The sequence below is a fragment of the Lissotriton vulgaris genome, chromosome 2_1 (assembly GCF_964263255.1).
Source record: "Lissotriton vulgaris chromosome 2_1, aLisVul1.2, whole genome shotgun sequence".
Lineage (NCBI taxonomy): Eukaryota > Metazoa > Chordata > Amphibia > Caudata > Salamandridae > Lissotriton > Lissotriton vulgaris.
This window is the reverse complement of record NC_141687.1, coordinates 403,236,498-403,258,982: the sequence shown is the minus strand read 5'-3', so window position 1 is coordinate 403,258,982 and position 22,485 is coordinate 403,236,498. Positions and strand designations below refer to the sequence as shown.

The 22,485-nt window shown below is 44.7% G+C and overlaps 1 protein-coding gene across 1 annotated transcript in view; it reads right to left on the bottom strand.

Moving 5' to 3' along the window:
* The window catches only part of LOC147730469 (cyclic nucleotide-binding domain-containing protein 2-like), an 822,009-nt gene that overhangs the window by 449,239 nt on the left and 350,285 nt on the right, over window positions 1-22,485 (bottom strand). The gene's annotated exons all lie outside the window — the stretch shown is intronic.

The window sequence follows — 22,485 nt, the reverse complement described above, 5'->3', positions numbered from 1 at the left end:
GCCTGGAAATGGCCGTTATGTGAGCGAGCTCCTCTGGTCATGTTCCTATGCTGCATGTATCCTGAACACCAATGCAAAAATCGATAAAAATGCTAAATTTAGCCTCCGTAAAAGAGGAGGGAATGCCCATACCTGAAATCTCTGCTGGAGTCAGGTCCGAATGCCCGCCAAACTGCAGAGGAATCTGAGCCGGGACGCAGCCTATGCTGCGGCGAGTTGCTTCCTCGGCGTGCCGACCACAAGAGCTCAGGTGGAGGAGACGTGCGACTACCACGAGGCGGGCTGCCCCTGATACAGGCGAGCTGTGTCGGTGAGACCCGGCGGACTGCCGTCCAGTTATTCCTCCTCGATCTTCTATTGACCGCAGAAGGCGGGAGAGCGGCTGAGACGATGTGGAGGCCGGGAACAGAGGAAAAGAGGATGCGCACTGACCCACCGCCGCACGAGCAGTAAGTGCAAAAATAAACCCCCTGTATGTGACCTCGAGGCTGAGACAGCTGGATACCTCCCGTGCTGCAGGCAACTCCTCTCCTCATGGTGTAGGAAGTTGGAGGGGCTGTGTGACTCAGCCCCAGTCATTTGAAATAATGCAACACTGGTGCTCATCAACATCGTCTGCCGGGCCCTAAGGGCAAAACAACTGGACGTATATATACCGGGCGCAAGTTCAATCCTACCCCCCAACTGCCCGACTCATACAACTGATTGTGCTGCTGGTGCGCACAGGCCTTCACACATTGGCCTGCTCACAGAAATACTGCTATCAACCCTGAGCTGTTAAACTTGTAAACTTGTAAACTTGTAGACTTGTAGAGCGCGATTGCTGCCCGGAGGCGTCCAAGCGCTAGGGTAACCAGACCCTATCGAAGAACAGATGAGGAGGAAGCTAGGGGTTAGTGGGGGGAATCAAACAAGAAGGTCTTTAATTGTTTACGAAACACAGTGAGGTTGGGATTGGCTCTGAGATGTAGTGGCAGAGTGTTCCAGGTTCTGGACGCATTGAAGGCGAGCGTCCTTCCGCCTGATCTGGATCTTTTTATTCTTGGCGCCACTGCTAAAAAGGTCTGGCTGGAGCGAAGGCTTCGGTTGGGAATGTAGTGAGTAACTAAGTCACGGACAATGCTAGGGCCTGTGTCCCAGAATGCTTGGTGGGCTATACACATAGCTTTAAAAAGAACTCTCTGCCGAACCGGTAGCCAGTGAAGGCTAGCCAGTACAGCCCTCACTGATTGTCTCTGAGGGATCTTGAGCAGTAAGCGCGCTGCGCAGTTCTGCACTATCTGCAGTCTGCGCAGAATGTACTCTGTGGGTGGGTTTCGGGATCTGAGAGCACTGCTGGCTATTGATACTTTTAATTGCAAGAGGTTTGAAGCAAATCCATGGTGGCAGAGGGGAGTTAGGGCCTAGCTGCAGAGCGCGCGCGGAGTGATTTTGGAAATTGCCATGAAAATAACTAAGTCCCCATTTTACTTTTGCTTTTTGGCTGTTTGGGGGTCTTCTACTAGTTTTCGCCTGGGTTGAAGGCTCTGGGGCCATTGCTGGGAAGCTCTAATACCGGATAAAAGTGGTTTGGACCAAATCAGAGGCGAATTTTTCTTTGCGTTTTTGCTGACTTGCTTGCCTTTGAGGTGCTCTTTGGGAGGGTCCCGGGTGTTTTCTGGGTGGGTTTTGGAGTCTGGGAGCACTGCTGGGACAGTCTAATTTTGATTGCATTTGCTTTTCATGAAATCCGTGGTGAAAAACGGGAGTTATGACCTAGCTGCACAGCGCGTTTGGACCGAAGGCCGATAAATATTGTAAGTATGAGATTTTCCTTTTTGGCTGTTTGGGGGTGTTATGCTTTTTTGCGGGTGGGTTGGCGCGTCTTGGGGCATTGCTGGGAAGGTCTAATACCGGATAGAACTGGTTTGGAGAAAATCCATGCGGAAAAGCCTTTTGGCAATTTTTGTAACTTAGGGTTCGTTAGGGTTAGCCCTAGCAGCAGGATTGCATGTGTTTCGGGGTGTTCTAGATTTTTTCAACTGAGTTCTGGGGTCTTAGAGCACTCTTGGGAATGTGTAATTTTGGTTGCAAGTGATTTGAAGAAAATCCATGGTGGGAAAGGGGGGATTTGGCATAGTTAAAGAAAGCGTTTGCCACTATTCTTAACTTAGGGCTCGTTAGGGTTAGCAGTATTTGTATTGCATGTGTTTGGGTGGGGGGCTGTTTGTGGGGGGTTTGCGAGTCTTGGAGCGATGCTGGCTATGGATACTTTTGCTTGCTTGCAAGTGGTTTGAATACAATCCACGGTGGGTAAGGGGGTATTTGGGCCTACTTTTACTTTCAAAGTACTTTTTGTCACCAGTTTTCTACTAGGCCTCGTTTATTGAGATCTGATTGGGGGTCTTCTACATTTTTGCGACTGGCTTTAGTAAGGGTCTGGGTGGGAGCACTGCTCGGAAGGTCTAATTTTGTTCTAAAACACAGTTTACAGTACACCTAGCTTGAGGGGAAAGATCCGCTAAATTAATTTGCCCATACGTATTTATCCTTCAAAAGGAGACTCAGACAGAGTACGCAATTTCAAAAATATTGTACTGTCTATTAGGAAACTCAAAGTATGACTTTTTGCACTACACAGCGTACATACCTTATATTTATTTGTCAGTGGTGTTCTAATATCACTTCCTGCTTTTCCATCAATAATTACAGGCCGGGTTTCAGTCTGTGCAATGGGGAAAAAAAGGATGAAGTCAGGCTTCACATTAGCGAGCCGCAATTCAGCATCCGCCAGGCAGGCAGTGGACAGGGTGTCTTCTGGTCACCAACATTGATGGACGGAGCGTCAGCTGGAATGGAGGAGTGCCGCTAATAAGAGGAATGGTTTGATACGTGCAACTTCAACAGGACAACTACAACAACATACAGATACAGTATCCATTCTTTTCTAATGTTTTTTTAAGTAATGTTATTGCTGTGAACTTCTATGAGTGTGACTCTGCATTTCTTGGATCTCTCTCTGCTTCTAAATTGATCCCTACAGCCATTCTAAAGGTTTTACTTCGGCTATTTTTTAAACCTAATTTATTGTAAGAAGTGTTTCTCTGAGTGCAGAGATAGGCAAGTGAAAACGCTGCAGCCCTGTACTGTCGCATTCTGTCATTCACGGTTGTCGAAAGTACTACTTACTTTTCAGTAACAATGCATGCAGTAGTGCATGCGCTTCCTTTATGTCACTTAAAAGATTTTTGGTTAGCTTTGTACCCAAAGATTTCTTTATCTTCAATTATTGTTTGTCCATGCTGTGCTTTTTTTTCTTCTCTCAACAAAACTTACCCAAAAAGAACGCCCCATTCCCATCCATTTTCCAAACCCTAACCCTCTTCCCCCGGGCTGTGTGGTTTTGATTGATGTGTGACTAAATGACAGCAATAATTACACACACTTGCTTGGGAGGATAAGGTCATAGCAACAGGCTGGTGAAGGTATCCGAGGATATATTCTACACTTACTCAGCTTCAGTACTATTTCTTGTAGTAGTAGCCAATGTCAAAGAAATTCAACGCAAGTACTAGTTATACTTTCAATACTTTACCATTTGTTAGGCTACATTGTGGCACTGTTCTAGTGTACTGTCACCTGCTATATTCTCTATCGTACCGTTGTAATGCTCCAGTAAGGACAAAGCAGGTTTCATTTTCTTTTTTTCCATAGGCATGCAACTGCCACTGTGTCACACCACTAGTACCACCGCAATGAGGACATTTCACCTGCCCAGGATTGCCAACCTTAATCGCCATTTCCCGTGGAGCCAGCCCTGGGGCTAGACCTACTTTCAAACACAAATTACAGGTAAGATAAGCGTTTGGTGGGAGGTAGTATAATGGAGTATTAGGAGAGACGAGAGATTGACGGTAGTACTACTAAAGTCCTAGGACTCTTGAATTCACTTACTCTGTGAGAGGCACTTAGTGTTGAAAACATTTAGCCATTTACACTTAAAGGAAGAAAATGACACAGACTTAAGTTTCAGGAAAACAAACTTTCTGTTAAACCCCCACCCACCAGACTCAAAAGCAGTAAAAAACAGGTATGCTCAGATAAAGTTTCAAAAAGTATATTTGTGTAGCCCTAACAAAATAATCTCCTGCAAGACCCTCCCTAACCCCAACGATTGTCCTTCAAAAGTCCAAAAACAACCCAACTCCCAATTCCCACCCTCCAAAAGTCTCTAAAAAAGGGGCAAGGGACACTACGGCAGGATGCTGTTCACTTTAGCGGCCAGGGCATCATACTCCTTGCGGAGGGTGGCATGGTCGTTGCGGAGGCCCTCCACCAAGGTCTTATATGTTAGGACCTCCTGCTCCAGGTAGGACACTCTGAGGCATAAGCGGTGCTGGCGTGCCTTGCAACTACTGTGGGGGGCAGCTGCTGTCTTTGCTGCTCGGCGGTGGCAGTTGGCTTTGGTAGCCCGGCTCCGTACCGCTGGGGCACTGCGCTGGCTGCCAGCCCGTGGGGGCACAGAGGAGGATGCAGCTGTCCCAGTGGATGTACCAGTAGACTGCTTGTCCTCCTCCTCCAGGGCCACCAGCCGCCGATATTCGGCGACAGTGGCATCCAGCCTCCGTTGCCGGGCCATTCGAGCCAGCTCCTTCCTTGTTGGTTTTGTTGATTTGGAAGGAGCAACTATATGAAGAAAGAAAGACATAGTCTGTAACCAATGCTCCTTAAGATTAACACAAAATGATTGAGCAGAAAGTTGTGTCACAGTACAACTAGCAACTTGAAAGCACAGTACATAACTATTGAGGCCAGTATCTATCTAACCTCCCACTTCTTCATCCTTGCTCTAACATTAGTGGGAGTTTAAGGAACCAATTCTATGAGCACTATGGACTTCCATTACAATCGACTATGACAGTACACCAGTCTTATTCTTCTTCTTCTCTCTTGTTTAGGAAAATTGGTACGTTAGCTTATGCAAGCCGGCATAATGCCAGCGCAGTGAACTTTTGCACCCGAGAAAAACAGACGCACACCATGATGAGTGAGACAGACTTGCGTTACTGTACCGGTCCAGTACATGCAGGTGGTGAAGCTCTTACTTTTCTATTACGGGTGGCACTGAGAATACTCTGTTAAAAGGGCTACTGCTTAATTAATTTAACTTTCACCCTACAGTGCAAATGAGTACTAGAAAAGGAAAATGAAGAAGCTAAATAATCTGATTATCTATCACTTCACATGGGATGTATTTGATTACATATGGGATGACTTTAGGTGCTTTGCTTTTTATTGAGTGAACAGTGATACACCCACACATGAATGACGTACTACTAAACTAAACTTATTAAGAGAGGTAGGGAGTGTCCACCATAATAACCGGATATATGCTGTGCTTGCAGTTGCAATACAAACTACTGCTACTATTCATGGTAGTATTTGGACAAAATTACAACTTATTTTCCTTGCCTTTCCTACACTGGAACGGACGTGCGGGTGCATTGTTACATGCTCTTCAAAGTAATACTCAGTTCATCCAGTGACCGTCTACTCTCTCTAGATACACATATGCTATCTAAGAGTCAGATAGTACCATGATCCAGGCATCCATCCATTCAAAGTATATGCACACATACAGTTTTTGTTTCACCCACCCAGGCTGTTCTCCTTCCACCCATCCTTGCTTCATCATTCACCCAGCCATGCACCATAACATATTCTTTCCTTCCCAGCCACCTCGGGGACCAAGCAAACACATATCATTCTTCTTTGCCAGTCATCATTAAATTTCCCATCCTTCTACACTTACTTACACCCTTCTTTCGCTTTTCGTTCATCCTATCCATCAAGTTCATCTCAGATCTGATTGGGATTCTTCTCGCCAAAAACTTCACAGCTAAGTCGAAGTACATTTAGAGGAGGCTACTACCTGGTTGATTTATAATACACCCGTGCAGAAAGCACACTCTGCAGTCTTCAATCTCAATAAGTAAGGAATATATAGCTTACCTCTGCCCGCCACCACCGTGTGAACCCTCACAGGCACATTGGTGTCGTCCGGCACTTGCACCGCCTCCTCCCCAGAACTTTCCTCCTCCACCTCTGCGCTGGGCCCAGCACCAGATGTTCCACCTACAAAGTACATTTAAGAATGTTAGAATACACCACTCACTACTATATAATATTTGGTCTAGGAATAAAGAAATGTGAAAAAAACAGAAAACAATGTAATAATTTGTGACTGTCTACTCTAAAGTAAAAATGTCCCTTTTTCCAGGGAAGGCTGTTGTCTTGCTGCACTTTTTGGCACAACTGATGAATGCTTGCTTTTTATTTTTAACATGCATCACTTTTTCTCCTAACAGACAGAAGCTTGACTTCTAAGAACATGAGCAAGATCAAGTTCAAACCAGGTGAGAGCTCGGCTCGACCACAAGAAATGTGTTCAATTAATCGTCAGCACTAAGCACTTTTCCATTTTCAGTTAAACGTTTAGTTTTATTACAAACTTGATTTTAATAAATGTGTTTACTTTTAATAAAGCTTTTAAACTTAAATAGACTCTGTGGTTTTTGGTCCTCCAGACTAGAGTGGCTGAGCTAAAGGTTTTGCAATTTTTGCAAGCATGAGTCCGTGCCTCTGACACTTCTTGACTCTGACTCCGTACTCTTGTCCTGCGTTGGATAATCATCATTGGGGATCAATCTTCGGTGACTTTGGGAGCTAAATGACTCTGCCACACTATCTAGTCAGTAAGGAGATTGGGGGTTCAACTACAAAGTCTGTTATCACTGAGGTATGTGGAAAGTCTAACAGCACCTATTATAATTGATAACCTAAGCAATGCATTATTTAGTGTCCATAGTTCTGTTTGTGCAGATTTGTCCCTGCAACAGTAGTAGAATGGATTGTCCTCCTATCCAAACCAAAAGTAAAGTAGTATCTTATTCTTTCTTGGTGGTTATTCACCTTTTTATTGTTGGCAATTGTCAAAGCATAAACATTTAGAAGACTTGAAAAGATATTATGGACAATCCCAGAGGACTGCATTCAGTGCATAGAGCTATTGCTGACTAGAATGGGATTGCTGACTAGAATGGGAGTCCAATGGAATTGCCAAATGTGCAATCTTAGTTAGCTACACAGACAGACTAATAAGAATAATCTAGTAATACCACAGGGAGTCATAGTCGAGGCAGGATAAGAATTTAGATACAGTCTACAAGAAGATCAAAGACGATTTAGAAAAAAATCGAATGAGGAACACTAGGAAAAAATACGTACTCTATATTAAAATTAAAACTTACCGGGGCCAGCAAAGGAGCCCTCGCTTGCCCGATCCTGGCCTGCATCCTGTTGAACAGCAGCCTCCTCCTCCTGTGTCCTCTTGCCCCTGGGGGGAGCTGATGTACAACATGAAAGAAAGAAAGACCAGAAAGCATGGATGATATTTGTCAACCAAATCAAACATTTCAAAAGAACAATAACAAAATATTTTGGCGAAATAGCAAATAGACAACTATTCCACGGGATATATTGACCGATCTCATGTGGTCTACTACGTTATTAGTATTGCTTGATTTGCGGACCGTCGACTTGGAAAGTTCTTTTGTAACTCACTAAACAAACTACTAAAAAGGTTCGCCTAGGACTGGCAGGCAGCAGTCCGCAACACGCGGAGTGACAGACAAAGTCCATCGTGATTGCAGATCAGTGACAACACTAAAAAGTTTCCTACTACATTAACCAGTCATTAAAATACTCAAACTATCAATCCACCACCACTATTTCTTCTTATCGCCATGTGTACAAAGGAAGGACTGGACTTGAGTCTGTAGGGGCTGATTTTGAAGCCCCTTGCGGCTCTTTTGCTCCATTGTTGCGTGACTTTTGTGACGCAGCGGCAGAACAAAAGAGGCGCCATGGTGCGGCGTATATTAACAACGCGACGCATATGGGAGATGCATCACGTTGTAAAGCCCTGCGCCATCAGGGGGTGTTCCGGCGCAAGGGAGGGCGTTCCTGCGCAGGAACGCATCCTAAAAGTGGCTGAGGGAAATCTACAAGATTTCAATCAGTCACTTTGAGGACAATGATGTGTGACTCAATCCCTGCGCCTGCTTGAAGCAGACGTACGGCTTGACGCAGCATTGGGGAGAAAGGGCACCGCAGAGCATTGCTGGAGCTGCGCCATCCTTGCGACGCAACTCCAGCAATGCCCCGCCTTTACGGCACAGATGCGTAACGCTTTGGTGATGTTTTGGGCCCATGTTGCGCCGCACTGTAAATACGGCGCACCATGGGTGGTGGTGGCGTGACGCACAATTACTGGCGCATCCCTGCTACTTTGCAGGGATGCGCCGGTAATTAAAAATCTGACCCTTAGCATTACGCAGTTCTTTAAACTACACTCATACATAATTTCACAGGCCAATGAAATGAACACAAAATCGAAAACAAATAAGCATAGTAGCAACGCTACTGAGAAGGAGAGCAGTGCACCTGAAATGCACAGAACATTTTGAAATATAATTTACCTACAATGTAGTTAGCAGCATTAATGCTCTTGGTAAAAAACAAAAATTTGCAATATAATAAAAGACAGAGCAGGAGAAAACAGAGTAGTAAAGAAATAGCTACTACTACTCACCAAGCCCGGGGATCTCAAGGCCAAGCAGGTCGAGCAGATCGCGTTCCAGGTCCAGGACATCCGTCCAACGGTGGGTGGCCTGGTTGTAGGTGCGCCGGACCCGAGAGTGTTGGTACATGGCCCGGCACACCTTCTCCCACCGCTTCCGGCGCTCCTGGATCCCGTACCCGCTAGCGATCTTGCCGCCTGCCATGATGGTCCTTGGGAGGCGGCGCTGAACATAAAAAATTAGTGCGGCCACCTCCTCCGGGCTGAAGATCTCCCGGGGTGCGACCTGCTCCCCCCTCAGACGCCCGCACGGGAGCCGGGCACGGGGTGCGGGACCCTTCCCCTTCTCGGGATGCTTCCCGGATCCCTTTACCATGGTCTGGGCAGAAAGGAAGCTAAATAATAAAGAAGAAATAGAATAGGGAAGAAGAAAAGAAAAGAGTTTAAAAAAGTAGTTTAAAATTAACCAAAAGTAGCAGAAAACACAAAAATATAGAGCTAGAAAAATAGAGGGATAGATAATAAGTAAAATAGATATAAAAAAACTTCAAACAAGCAAAGGATGGCGGAGATTCATAGAGGATACAAAAAGCATGCCCAGAACCATAGCATTGAATGAGAAACAAGATGGCCGCGCCCGTTCACGACCGCGTGGGTAAGTTCGCGCGAGATTTTCCTCGCGAACACACGCGAAATTGTACTAGCGAGCCGCACACTTTGCGAGATTACACATCGCGCCCGGAAACGGAAGTACGTCATGCAAACAAGATGGCCGTGCCCGTGAATGACCGTGAGGGTAACTTCGGGCCGTTGCGCTACAAGCGGTTTGCTAAAACGCACAAAACCTTGCGAACTAACAGGCCACAAAAAAAAATAGCATATTCGCACGAATTTGCGGCTTCCGAATTTGATCTCGCGCAAGTTTGCGCCGCCCGAATCCAGCGAAATTGCAGAAAAACGAGTTTTGCAAAACTGAAAGCACTCAACAGGTGCATAATTTCAAACTCATCATTAGTAACCATTCCCTGTAGTGCTTCCAGAGTTCAGTTGCTAGTTACAACAATTGTATGACCCTGCTCTGGCCCTCACAGCAGGCTCATAGAATAGCTACAAGTAGGCCACAAAGGTCCTGGAGAAAAAAATTGCACTACAACAGAAAGCAAATTACAGATAAGGAAGCAGGTGCCAGACTGGAATTTTAAAACAGTGACACATTAATAAATCAACCCCAAATTAATTCATGTCAGTTGTAGCAGGGCAGGTGTGCTTGCTTTTCCCCCCCATAATCTACAGTGATGAACCAGAGGGTGGCATTGATGTACCAGAGGGTGGCATGGGTGAAACAGAGGGTAGCAGTGTTGAAACAGAGGGTGCTGTGAACCTGTGATGATGAACCAGACGTAGAAACAACATAGTCGCGACCGTTGCGAGCCGACAAGTAAGTTCGCAATTGCGAACTGGTACAAGACCGTCGTGAACTGGCAGAAACCCTTGCGAACACAAAAAAAAAATCTGAAAATTCGCGAGAATTCACGGATTTTGCGGATTGCGAGTTCGCAAATACGCAAATTCGCGAAAGCCAGATTCGCTAAATTCGCCCATGCTTATAAACCAGTCGAATTTTGGAATCTGGACTTGGGCAAATTGTGCGTTTGCCTAACGTTACCCTAGGACTGATTCAGCCCTCCATTCTGTTCTTGATTTGCAGGATTAAAGCAACATTCACTCTTCCAATGCCCCAACCTATTGCAATAGCAGCATGGTTTTGATTTCTTTAACTTAGCAACATCTGGCTAGCCACGCCTGGAAATGGCCGTTATGTGAGCGAGCTCCTCTGGTCATGTTCCTATGCTGCATGTATCCTGAACACCAATGCAAAAATCGATAAAAATGCTAAATTTAGCCTCCGTAAAAGAGGAGGGAATGCCCATACCTGAAATCTCTGCTGGAGTCAGGTCCGAATGCCCGCCAAACTGCAGAGGAATCTGAGCCGGGACGCAGCCTATGCTGCGGCGAGTTGCTTCCTCGGCGTGCCGACCACAAGAGCTCAGGTGGAGGAGACGTGCGACTACCACGAGGCGGGCTGCCCCTGATACAGGCGAGCTGTGTCGGTGAGACCCGGCGGACTGCCGTCCAGTTATTCCTCCTCGATCTTCTATTGACCGCAGAAGGCGGGAGACCGGCTGAGACGATGTGGAGGCCGGGAACAGAGGAAAAGAGGATGCGCACTGACCCACCGCCGCACGAGCAGTAAGTGCAAAAATAAACCCCCTGTATGTGACCTCGAGGCTGAGACAGCTGGATACCTCCCGTGCTGCAGGCAACTCCTCTCCTCATGGTGTAGGAAGTTGGAGGGGCTGTGTGACTCAGCCCCAGTCATTTGAAATAATGCAACACTGGTGCTCATCAACATCGTCTGCCGGGCCCTAAGGGCAAAACAACTGGACGTATATATACCGGGCGCAAGTTCAATCCTACCCCCCAACTGCCCGACTCATACAACTGATTGTGCTGCTGGTGCGCACAGGCCTTCACACATTGGCCTGCTCACAGAAATACTGCTATCAACCCTGAGCTTAAACTTGTAAACTTGTAAACTTGTAGACTTGTAGAGCGCGATTGCTGCCCGGAGGCGTCCAAGCGCTAGGGTAACCAGACCCTATCGAAGAACAGATGAGGAGGAAGCTAGGGGTTAGTGGGGGGAATCAAACAAGAAGGTCTTTAATTGTTTACGAAACACAGTGAGGTTGGGATTGGCTCTGAGATGTAGTGGCAGAGTGTTCCAGGTTCTGGACGCATTGAAGGCGAACGTCCTTCCGCCTGATCTGGATCTTTTTATTCTTGGCGCCACTGCTAAAAAGGTCTGGCTGGAGCGAAGGCTTCGGTTGGGAATGTAGTGAGTAACTAAGTCACGGACAATGCTAGGGCCTGTGTCCCAGAATGCTTGGTGGGCTATACACATAGCTTTAAAAAGAACTCTCTGCCGAACCGGTAGCCAGTGAAGGCTAGCCAGTACAGCCCTCACTGATTGTCTCTGAGGGATCTTGAGCAGTAAGCGCGCTGCGCAGTTCTGCACTATCTGCAGTCTGCGCAGAATGTACTCTGGAGCACCGAGATAGAGCACATTGTTGAAATCGAGGCGTGAGTGTATGAGACCTTGTATGGCCACCTGTTTGGCTTCCAGGGGGAGGAGGGGAAAGATTTTATTTAACATCCTCATGATGCCAAAACAGGTGGCTGATAGTTTTGTGGCTTGAACATTGAAGGACAGAGAATGTCTAGCCACACTCCGAGGCTCTTAATATTGTTCTTGGGGGCTGGGGGGGGGGCCAGACAAGGAGGGGGGGAGGCCAAGATCTGGGGGCCCAAGAGCATCAGCTCTGTTTTGTCCCAAGTCAACTTGAGGGATGATGAAGACATCCAGGTCTTCACCTCCTCTAGGCATTCTCTAAGCCCGCCTGGCGCAGGCCGGGTTTACCTCCTGCGTCAGTGAGACCACCAGCTGCGTGTCGTCCGCATAGGAGATGATCTTAACTCCGAATGGGCGGACGACATCAGCCAGTGACCTCATATACAGGTTGAAGAGTGCGGGGCTCAGAGAGGAGCCCTGAGGAACTCCGCACTTTAGAGGTCTACTAGAGGAAACTGACTCACCCTCAAAGACCCTAAAGGATCTATTCTCCAGAAAGGATTTAAACCATGTCCAGGCTTTGTCCTTAATCCCGGTGCAGGACAAGCGGTCCAGTAGGGTGTCATGACTGACCGTGTCAAATGCCGCGCTTAGATCAAGGAGGATCACTGCCACTGATCCTCCTTGATCCAGGATTTTTCTAGCTTCCTCGGTGACCATGAGGAGAGCGGTCTCAGTCCCGTGTTTCGGTCTTAAGCCCGTCTGGGTGGGATCTAGTACGTGATGTTTTTCCAGGATGTTCACTAGCTGATGATTAATATATTTTTCTAAGACCTTACTCACCCATGGGAGCAGGGAGATGGGGCGATAGTTGGCCAAGTCAGACGGGTCTAAATTGGGTTTCTTGAGTAGCGACCTGACCATGGCCTGTTTCCAGACGGTCGGTACAGTGCTGGAGGTGATGGATGCCTTTAGTACCTCCCTAATAATAGGCAGGGTGATCTGGGAGGCAGCCATTATTATGTCTGGTGGAGCAGGATCGTCCGAGGATCCGGATTTGACACTGCACGCTAGTGGTTCAAGGGTGGTGAGGTCTAGTAGGGGAAAATGGGACAGGGTGTGTTGAGATAGAGAGGGGGGGAAGCCGGGGAGATGTTGGATTGGATTGATGAGTTGATTTTTTTGTGGGGGAAGGCTGAATAGATAGTGTTTACTTTCTGATAAAAGAACTTCAGCAACATTATTACAATGAGTGACAGATTTCTCGACCTGCAACGCAGGAGGGGGGTTCGTTAACTTTTTAACAATCTGGAAAATCTCCTTAGGTTTTGACTTGGCCTGTAGAATTTTTTCGGCGAAGTAGGTGGACTGGGCTGCTTTTATTTCAGCTTTGTAGTCGTCGATAGATTCTCGGTAGTGAGTTTTATTGTCTGCTGAGTCATCTAAACGCCAGCGTCTTTCCGACCTTCTACATAGACGTTTCTTGTCCCTGAGAGCCCGCGTGTACCAAGGGGCAGTTTTTTGGGGACGCTTCAGCAGAGTCTTGCTCATTGAGAGAGTAGCGTCAAGAGTTTGGGTGATCCAGTTGACATAGGCTTGATTTGCTAGGACAGGATCCTTCTGATCACTGGGTTGAGAGCTGGTGAGTTTGGTAGACCAGTTGTCAACCTCGAGGCGCGACCAGGCTCGCCTGAGCCTTGAGGTAGGGGCGGGTGGTGGTGGTTTGAGCGAAGTCCAGCTGATGGGGACCAGAAGGTGGTCTGTCCAGGGCAGAGGGATTGGTGGGCCGACTAAGAGGTCGGGCAGTTGCTGAAGACAGGGTCCAGCAAGTGGCCCTTGGCTTGAGTGGGGGAGATGACACGTTGGGTGAGTTGCAGGGCCACTAGATCGTCTGTCAGGGTGGTGGCTGTGTGGTCAGAGAGGGAGTCGAAATAGAAATTAGGATCACCTAGCATGGTGAAGTTAGAGGTGGTACTGACTCTATCGGCCACACTGGATGGTAGTACTTCATGGAACTGCTTAGGGGGGCCGGGGGGGCGGTAAATAAGAGTACCATAGAAGCAACTGTTGGGTGAGAGTTTGATATTAAAGCCAAGACTCTCACAGTCCGGGATGGTTTCAAAGGTGATTCGGCAGTGATATTGTTCCTTGTAGATGATAGCCAGGCCGCCTCCTCTCCCTTTAGGTCGGTCTTGCCGTGTGATTTGGAAACCAGACGGGAGAGCATCTACTACCGCGGGATCTGAGTCGGAGGTGAGCCAGGTTTCCGTCAGGAACAGTATATCAGGAGTGTATTCCTCTAACAAAAGTGCCATTTCAGCACTGTGCTTAGGCAGAGAGCGGCAATTTAGTAGGAACATGCGAAAGTCGTGTGTGGGCTCAGGGCTAGGTTTGGGTTTGAGGGGGAGGAGGCAGGTGGCGCAGGTTTGCGGCAAAGCCTCGGCTGGATAAATATGCCGGGTGCAGACACTGGCAGAGGGCCTTAGTCCATGGAGGGTTTCTATGTTGTAGCATCTGTGCTGTAGTGGCTGAGATGCACGGGGGGTGGCCCAGGGCCCGGACTCGGCGCGGACGAGCGCAGACGAGCTTGCCTTATGCGCGCGCTCGTCGCGCAATCGTCGCGCCCGCTGCGCTTGTCCGCTGCGCTTCCGGAATATGCACATGTTTGTAGGGAGGAGACAGTGCAAGGGGCGTGGACTCGAGTGGGCGTGTCACACTCAGGGCGAGGGGAGTAGAGTTGGCGGGAAAACGGCGATTTAGCCCATACCAGCGCTCGTTTTTCAGCGAGAAAGGGTGCCTGCACACAGTAATCGTGTGACAGGGAAGGTGAGTGGGTTTAAAAACAAGTGATAATATTTACAATTTTTAAACAGGAAAATGCTCAATCTTTCTGCTACTCCCGGCTGTGCCTCAGGAGGGTTCAAAGCTATCTGCGCGCTAGTGTCTCAGCGCTTTTTTTATACCTTTGAAAAAGGGGGCGTGGCCTCGAGTGGGCGTGTCCCAGTCAGGGCGAGGGGAGTAGAGTTGGCGGGAAAACGGCGATTTCGCCCTTACCAGCGCTCGTTTTTCAGCGAGAAAGGGTGCATGCACACAGTAATCGTGTGACAGGGAAGGTGAGTGGGTTTAAAAACAAGTGATAATATTTACAATTTTTAAACAGGAAAATGCTCAATCTTTCTGCTACTCCCGGCTGTGCCTCAGGAGGGTTCAAAGCTGTTGACTCGCTCAATGATACCTGAAGCTTCTGGCCGATAACTGCAATGCAATCTCTGCTCCACTTGTAAGGCTGCACATAGCATTCTCAAAACCTCATTATTAAAATGTGTTCCTCTGTCTGACTCTACAGAGGTTGCAAATCTGAATCTTGTTCCCTCAATAACAAATTAGCTACAGTGTGGCTATCACATTTCCTGGTCGGGAGGCTTCCACCTGACGTTAAAAAATACAGACCATCACTAAAACGTACCTCAATCCATTTCATATACTGGCATCTCAACAAAGTCCAGTTGCATCCTGTTGAAAGGACCTCCAGATCTCACAATGTGACTTAGTGGCATGAACCATTTCTTTTGGTGGTTGAGTTGTCCTGCTAATCTTTACCCAATCAATATCCTGCTGAAGCACCTTTGCTTTCAAACAGGTTATCACCTATTCGTACTTTTTCATCACTACAGGTGATGGACCAACCATGTGTCACTGGCTCTCTCCCAGACTCACCTTCAGGCTACTCTTTAGCTATTTTACATGCCAACCATAAATTACTAGGAACCACAATTTCCACAACACCTTGCACAATGCCTTCATACATTCATTCATTCATTCTGGAAGTCATTTGTAACGGCTGCAAGGTCACCTCTACTCCAAGGTACATGCACATCATTCACTCAGCACTCCCGCCAGGAAACGTTTTGATACACATTCCCGTTTCCCACAAAGGAGGAGGTTCTCCCATTGTTCTTTTAGAACCCTTTCTTTTTGCCCATCTTTCTTCCCTTTTATCTAATGTGCTCCAAATTCAAAGGGTTAGAACTAGCTCTTGAATTTGGGTCTTCAATCCGATAATCACAGTTCCTCTATATCTTGATCACTAAAGGCAAGTCTGTGATTTTCCTGCAAAGTCTTTGTTCATTTTAAATTCATATTACTGAGCTAACTGAGATAATTTCTCGTGACCCTGTCTTGCTTTTCTCGTGACATCTTTACTCATGAATAAAAGTTCATTCTGTTGGTAGGTATCTATTCAAGGTTCACTGACACAACATTGATGTCACAAATATCGATGTAAAAATATTGATGAAAAAATATAGACTACAAAAATATCGACTCCCTATACTTAAACTGGTCAGTTCAAAAATATTGATGTAAAAAATATAGTTGTATAAATGTATAGATTTTTATATATAAACAATAAAATAATAAATACTAAATATATTAAATAATAAAATTAATTTTAACGAAAATAAATTACATTTAATATACATTTTACCAAAATAGAACAAATAAACATATTTAAAAAAGTTAAACACACAAACATAATAAAGCATACATATATACATGTTTCCAAAGTTTGCCCAAAATACGAAAGCGCACACCACTGCGGATCACTTTTTCAAGTTTTATTTGTTTGCAGGAGCAAAAACTGGCCCATAATGTTCAGAATTTCATATCGCCTAACACGTTTCTAGCCTCCTGATCAGGCATTTCAGGCATCGCAGGACATAAGCAGAGCACAGAAATTATATCCTTCCAGTGGGATGACACAGGTGAGTTCATTTTACGCTGTGCACTCTGGGATTCGTAGGGCTATTTGAAAGTTCCAACCCTCCAGTGGGTTTGTTCCGCTTTGCCGATTTCCATTATTAATACTAACCCTCCAGTTGGCTTCTGACATCACAAACCAGTATATTTTAGGGGTCCGCTGTGACTGCAATGAGGCAGCTAACAGTTCTGTGCCTCTGCGGCTCCATATTAACATTCCAATGGCGGTGTAGCTTTCACAGCGGGACAGCCGTATTACGTGTTTCCAAAGTTTGTCCAAAGAACGTAAGCACACACCACATATGACAAATACATTCAAATATTATATAAAATAAAATAAAAAGTAATCCTCAAACAAATAAAAAAAGTTAACTAGAAAATACTTAGAAACAAAAACATAAATTATTACATGAATGTATTTCTTTTATTTCCTACCCTATAACACCAAAGAAATCACAACACACTCTCTAAGTTTTAAAAAATGTACTTCCATAAATAACATAATTATTTACCAATTAAAGAAATATTAATTAAAAAAAATAAAGCTAATACAAATTGATTTACTTCCCACACTTTAACCGTTTAATCCTCACAACACACACCTAAAATAAACTGTAAAATAAGTAATTACACAATTAAAACTTATTTTCAAATAAAAAACTATTTCTATTAAACAAATAATTAGAAAGTAAGTATCATTTATTTAATACCCACCCTTTTACTCCTTTGAAAGTAAAAATCACACACAAAAAATAAACAATTACCCAAAATAAATACCAATTAATTAATATTAATTAACAACTTTGTAATAAACACAAATTACTTTCCAACCTTTACCACTATAAACCCCACACCAAACACGTAAAAGTAGTTAAACAATTTCCATATTTAATTTACAATTCTTTAATTAATATTAACATCTAATTATTAATTAATTAAACATAAATTACTTTGTAGCTTGATTTCCATTCGAATCATTGTTGCCATGATCCATCAACCATTGCTCTAAATTCTGAAAATCAAATATGTGCTAACTCTCGTAGGTTCCCTTTTGTACAGGGCTGTCTTGAGGCGTACTATTTCTAGCATTTGGAAGTTTGCCCTACGGGGATATCCGAACCTGCCAGTCCAGGAAAGGAAGGACCTTATGGGTCTAAGTCCATTCTGTAGTAAAGAGAAGGATTTGCACTGGCTGCACACGGTGAGCTTGCATTCATTGGAATCAACAAGCCAAATTGTATTCTCTGATTGTATGCTCCTCTTTCTGGTACCTTTGCTTCTGTAGAAGCAGGCACTTTCTGATTCATTTCCTGCAGGTTTAGGGTTGTACATAGGGACTATAAGTCCAACGATAATTGGTACTGACTAATTAGAGCTACCATTTCCGAAAGCTACAGTCTGTGTCACACCAGTTGATATAACCCGTACAGCACCAGGACACAAAGCAATCGGTGCTGAACCACTTACAGCACTACGAGTAAGACCCATATTTTCCACTTTCCGTTTGCGTCTCTTTGTATGGAGGTGGACATTCAGCTAACAGTCCATCCATAAGGCTGTCACTTGAATCATGCCTGTCACTTGCATCACTATCACTGTCTACATTTCCCTCTTTCTCCTTTTTCTTTTCCTTTCTCCTCTCAGCATCATTTCCCTCACTTGTTATGTCAGGGTATAATCTCGCTCCCTCAATCATGTCTTCTCTCCATCTCTTTAGCTGATTACCCCATCTGGAATCTGCAAAATCTCTAATTGCTTTCTTCATTTTCCCATAATGTTTGTTCCATTGCTTTACATGCGCTGCACGTTCCCATATGTTAAGTGCTTCAAACTGCAGGTCTAGGTAATGGTTTCAATGCAGATAATATCCCCCTCAAATGATCAATTATTCTCAGATTAAAAGTACCATAGTATCAAAACATCAGTGCATCTTCTTTTTCTGTGGTCTTGTGCTAATTCTTAAGCCAAATAATAGTATGGAGCTCCTCTTTTGTCACCGTATAATGAGCTGGTGTATCCTCCGGAGGCGCTTCCTCGCCAATTCTAGTAGGTACACCTACATCACCTCGTATCATATCTCTTATTGCTCTTAAACACCTCATATTCCAATCTCTTAGTTCAACAAATTTCAATTCAAATCCAAATTTAACAATTTCAAGGTCAGCAGCGATTTTATTTCCAATAAGCGCTTCAGTAACCAAGAAATACTTCGATCAATCCCAGCGCCGGGTTACACGAACCGACCTATTCCTGCACGGCGCCGTCTGACGTCACTCTGACTCCTCATAACAGTTCACCCTCCAATACAATTTTTCCCACTCTTTCTCTCGTTCACTCCTGTTTATACAAAAACCGTTAAATAACACTTGTCTGCCCCGCTAAAAGTATCGATCCAATCACTCATTCGAAGAACCCCCACATTCACAAATGAAACAGTGCCGGACTAAACCCTGTGGAGGACCCTAGGCATTCGAAATTGTGGGGCCCCCCCATGCAAACTATTTTCTAATACCCAATGTACCGGATTGCTTTACAAACTGACAGCTGCCAGAAGCTGAGCTTATAGGGGATAAACTGTTATGCGATTCTGATGTATCTGGTTTATGTGCCTAAAGTTGTTAATGGGTATATTACAATAACACAGTATTTTTTCTATAGAGTCTTTAAATTAAAGTTTTTGTTTCTTTGAGTTGATTCATTTTCTCTATCTTTTGGAAACAATATATAAAAAAGCTTGATTGTAATACTCTTCCAAGATCAAATCAATATTAGTTTGATCTGTTGTAGAGGGGCCTCCAAAAGGAGGGGGGCCATAGGCTGTTGCCTACTTTGCCTATTTGGTAATCCAGAGCCGAAATGAAACCTCCACAAGCGGATAATCACTTAAATTAGTATAGTTTCCCTTCTGCGCAAAGGTTCGACCTCACTAAGTAGAACTTCTCTCTTGCATCCGAAGGTGCATGGTTAGGCATAGATAGGGATAAGGGGCACACATAGACAACACTGTGTGGATGAATGCATGAAAGTCGAACTACATCTCCCATAAGTCCAAGGGAGAGGCTGGCTGTCTCTCCTCACATGCCGGTACATAAGCCCCGCCCTTGTTTTACTCGGGGCTTGTCACTCAAGTAAATCCCTTCCTGGTGAACCCTTGTGTATTGCATCTGCCGTCAAGTGGCAGAAACCTGGACTATCAAGAATCCTCAGCTCCTGCTTTCAAGGAGAATGTCTTGAACTCTCGGAAGAAAAATGCCTTTGGAAACGGCCGCACTGCGCCATCAAGCGCCATTGTTAAACCCCCTCTGAACCCGGGCGCCATACGCATTGACTACAGTGTGTGAGGAGAAGGCTGCAGAACTACGAGGCGGCCTTGCTGAAGCGGAGTTGAATTCTACAGCTACTTGAGAAGTCTCCCGAGTGAAAAGCGGTAAGCGCTAAGGAAGTGTTTATTCCCCAGCGACATACATTGCCTTGCGAGCTCAGGAGAGCAAGCGTGACCTTTCTGTGTGGACGGCATTGTTTCCCCAGAGCTGTTAAGTGGTTCGGAGCGCTTATCTGGATATTTCCTATTTTATGTTAATCCTAAAAGGAACAAGGGTACTTTTCAATTCGCAGATGCCAGGCAGAAAGAGGATTCTTCTGTTACTGCACAGAACCACTCTACACGGCCATAGGATTATCTGCAGTAAGATAAGTACCTCTAACTTGACTATATGAAGTAGTGGTTGATTCTTTTTACTACAAACACCAGAGAATTCCCAGGAGGAATTGAATTGTTTTTCCTTTTTCGTTATTTTTCTCTTTGTGCTTTTTCTGCTGGCAGATGTGCTGCTGCATTAATAGTAAGTACATTACACATAGAGAAGCACTGTGTTTGGAATTGTAGGGCGTTACTTCATATATGTGTATTGTGTCTCACTTACAGGGCAGACAGAGTGAGGTCTACAACTCCCGAAGACATCCCTATACTGTGTTATGCGGCTGCAACTTTATTGTTTCTTTTGCCCCTTTTTTCCCTTTCCCCTATGGCGGTAAGACCTGTAGAGTGGTGCATATATACTCACTGGTGTTTCCATACACGGGGAATGGGTTAACTAGCATCAACCATCGTTCCCGCTGTATCCGGCTGTAAAAGGTTAGTGGTTAACCTTCCTCTGCTGTGACAGAAGGTTCCCTATCTCAATTGGGCCGTCAACGACTAACCCCCTAAAACACTAGCAGACAATTACAGTACAGCGTCTTTTGCACCTTTTCTATGTATCCTGGAATCTTAGGTCATGTCGGACCCGACAACAACTTCAACTTTAAGAGCTTAAACCCTCATGCACTCGACTCTCACAACATCTGCGCCATACATCACACAATCAATACTGTACTGCAAACTAACGGACATTTCACTCACATACATCCCTACTAATACTGACTCTTTCTTCATCGCGGTTTCAACAAATACCACACAAAATCCTATTCTCCTAATCTCGATCCTAGATTCTGAGAGAGGAGCACTAGGTTTTGGATCCAGATTTTCTAGGTCAAATTCTAATTCCCTTCACTTCACTAACCAACCTTCTGACTGTGCTACCATCTGACAGTGCTGAGCCCATTTACACAAATTTCTACAGCGGATGGGCCTTTCTAGTAGAGTGAGCAGTGAAGGGAAAAACAATCACTGGTTAGCATCTTAATGCAGTGCAACCAATAGGACCACACATTACTCCACTCGACTACTTCAGCTGAGTTTAGTTGCATTTAATTGTAGATTCAGTAACAGGTCAATGTAAATCAATCTTAGCATATTCATCAAAAAGATCAGAATACGTCCAAATCTCCTGAAGAAACTTACCCTATATAGTACAAAGAAAATGTATGTAACTATGATGTAGACAATCAGGAAAAAGAAATGAAGGTTAAAGTGCATCAAATAATTCTCTTTACCGAACATGGGTACACTATCTTTCCCTACTCTACTTTAGCATGGGTAACCCTAAATGAATGCATTTGGGTAAGGGCATAATCAGAAGGTAGAAAGGTGTCAGCAGTCAGAGTCTTCAGTAGAAGGCACTCCAATAATGGGTCAAGTAGCATAAAACTGTATAAGCAAAAGTATAGGTCTTTTCTCTGTGAAAACTTAAAAAGGACTCCTGTCCCTCTCTACGTTCAGCATAATATCTATTGAAGTCACAGTAGGTATCCCACGTGGTCTCCTGCGGTACATTTCCATAACTCCACCACAACTAGATAGTTTTGCCACATTTCCCACATCAGTAAGTTACAATTCACTCGACTTTGGTCATTCATCTCCTCATCCCATGAGAACTCGCCTTCTTGCTTGTTACCATGCTTCTTGCTGCCAAATCTTACATTCTCATACCTTATTATCTATAGAAACAAACCCTCCTGTTCTACTGTTATGAGGCTACTTTCTCATACTTGTATTGGAAACAAAATGCAAGGCAAAATACATTCTGCAAAGAAAGTCAAATACGATTCACATGTTAGGTCTCTAAAATGTGCATGTACTGCATTTGCTTCACAAGGCCAACACCTTGGGCAAGTTAACATGTGCACAGGGTTACAAAATACTTGCACTTCTCTACACATTCAATAAATGCAGTCTATAATACATGTATAAAGAATTGCAAACATTTCAGTTCTTAAGCACCTGTTTTAATTCATGTTATACAATAAAGGGTTAACCCTTATTTTACATCAGTCAAGTTAAACAAACACATGATGCAAAATTTATATTGGCGTATCCCGTTTGCATTAATATGTAAGTATTCCATCATCCTTTTATTAATCTCATTCTAAACACATATATTTTGTGTGGAATACATTTAGTATGCTATGCTCTATTTTTTTAGTGATGTTAATTACAATATATTTATTTGAGTGCTACCTATGCTTGAGTATGATGCACTCCTACAATATCTCAGATAGGCTCAAGGTTTCACTTCTTCAGATAAAAAAAAAATCA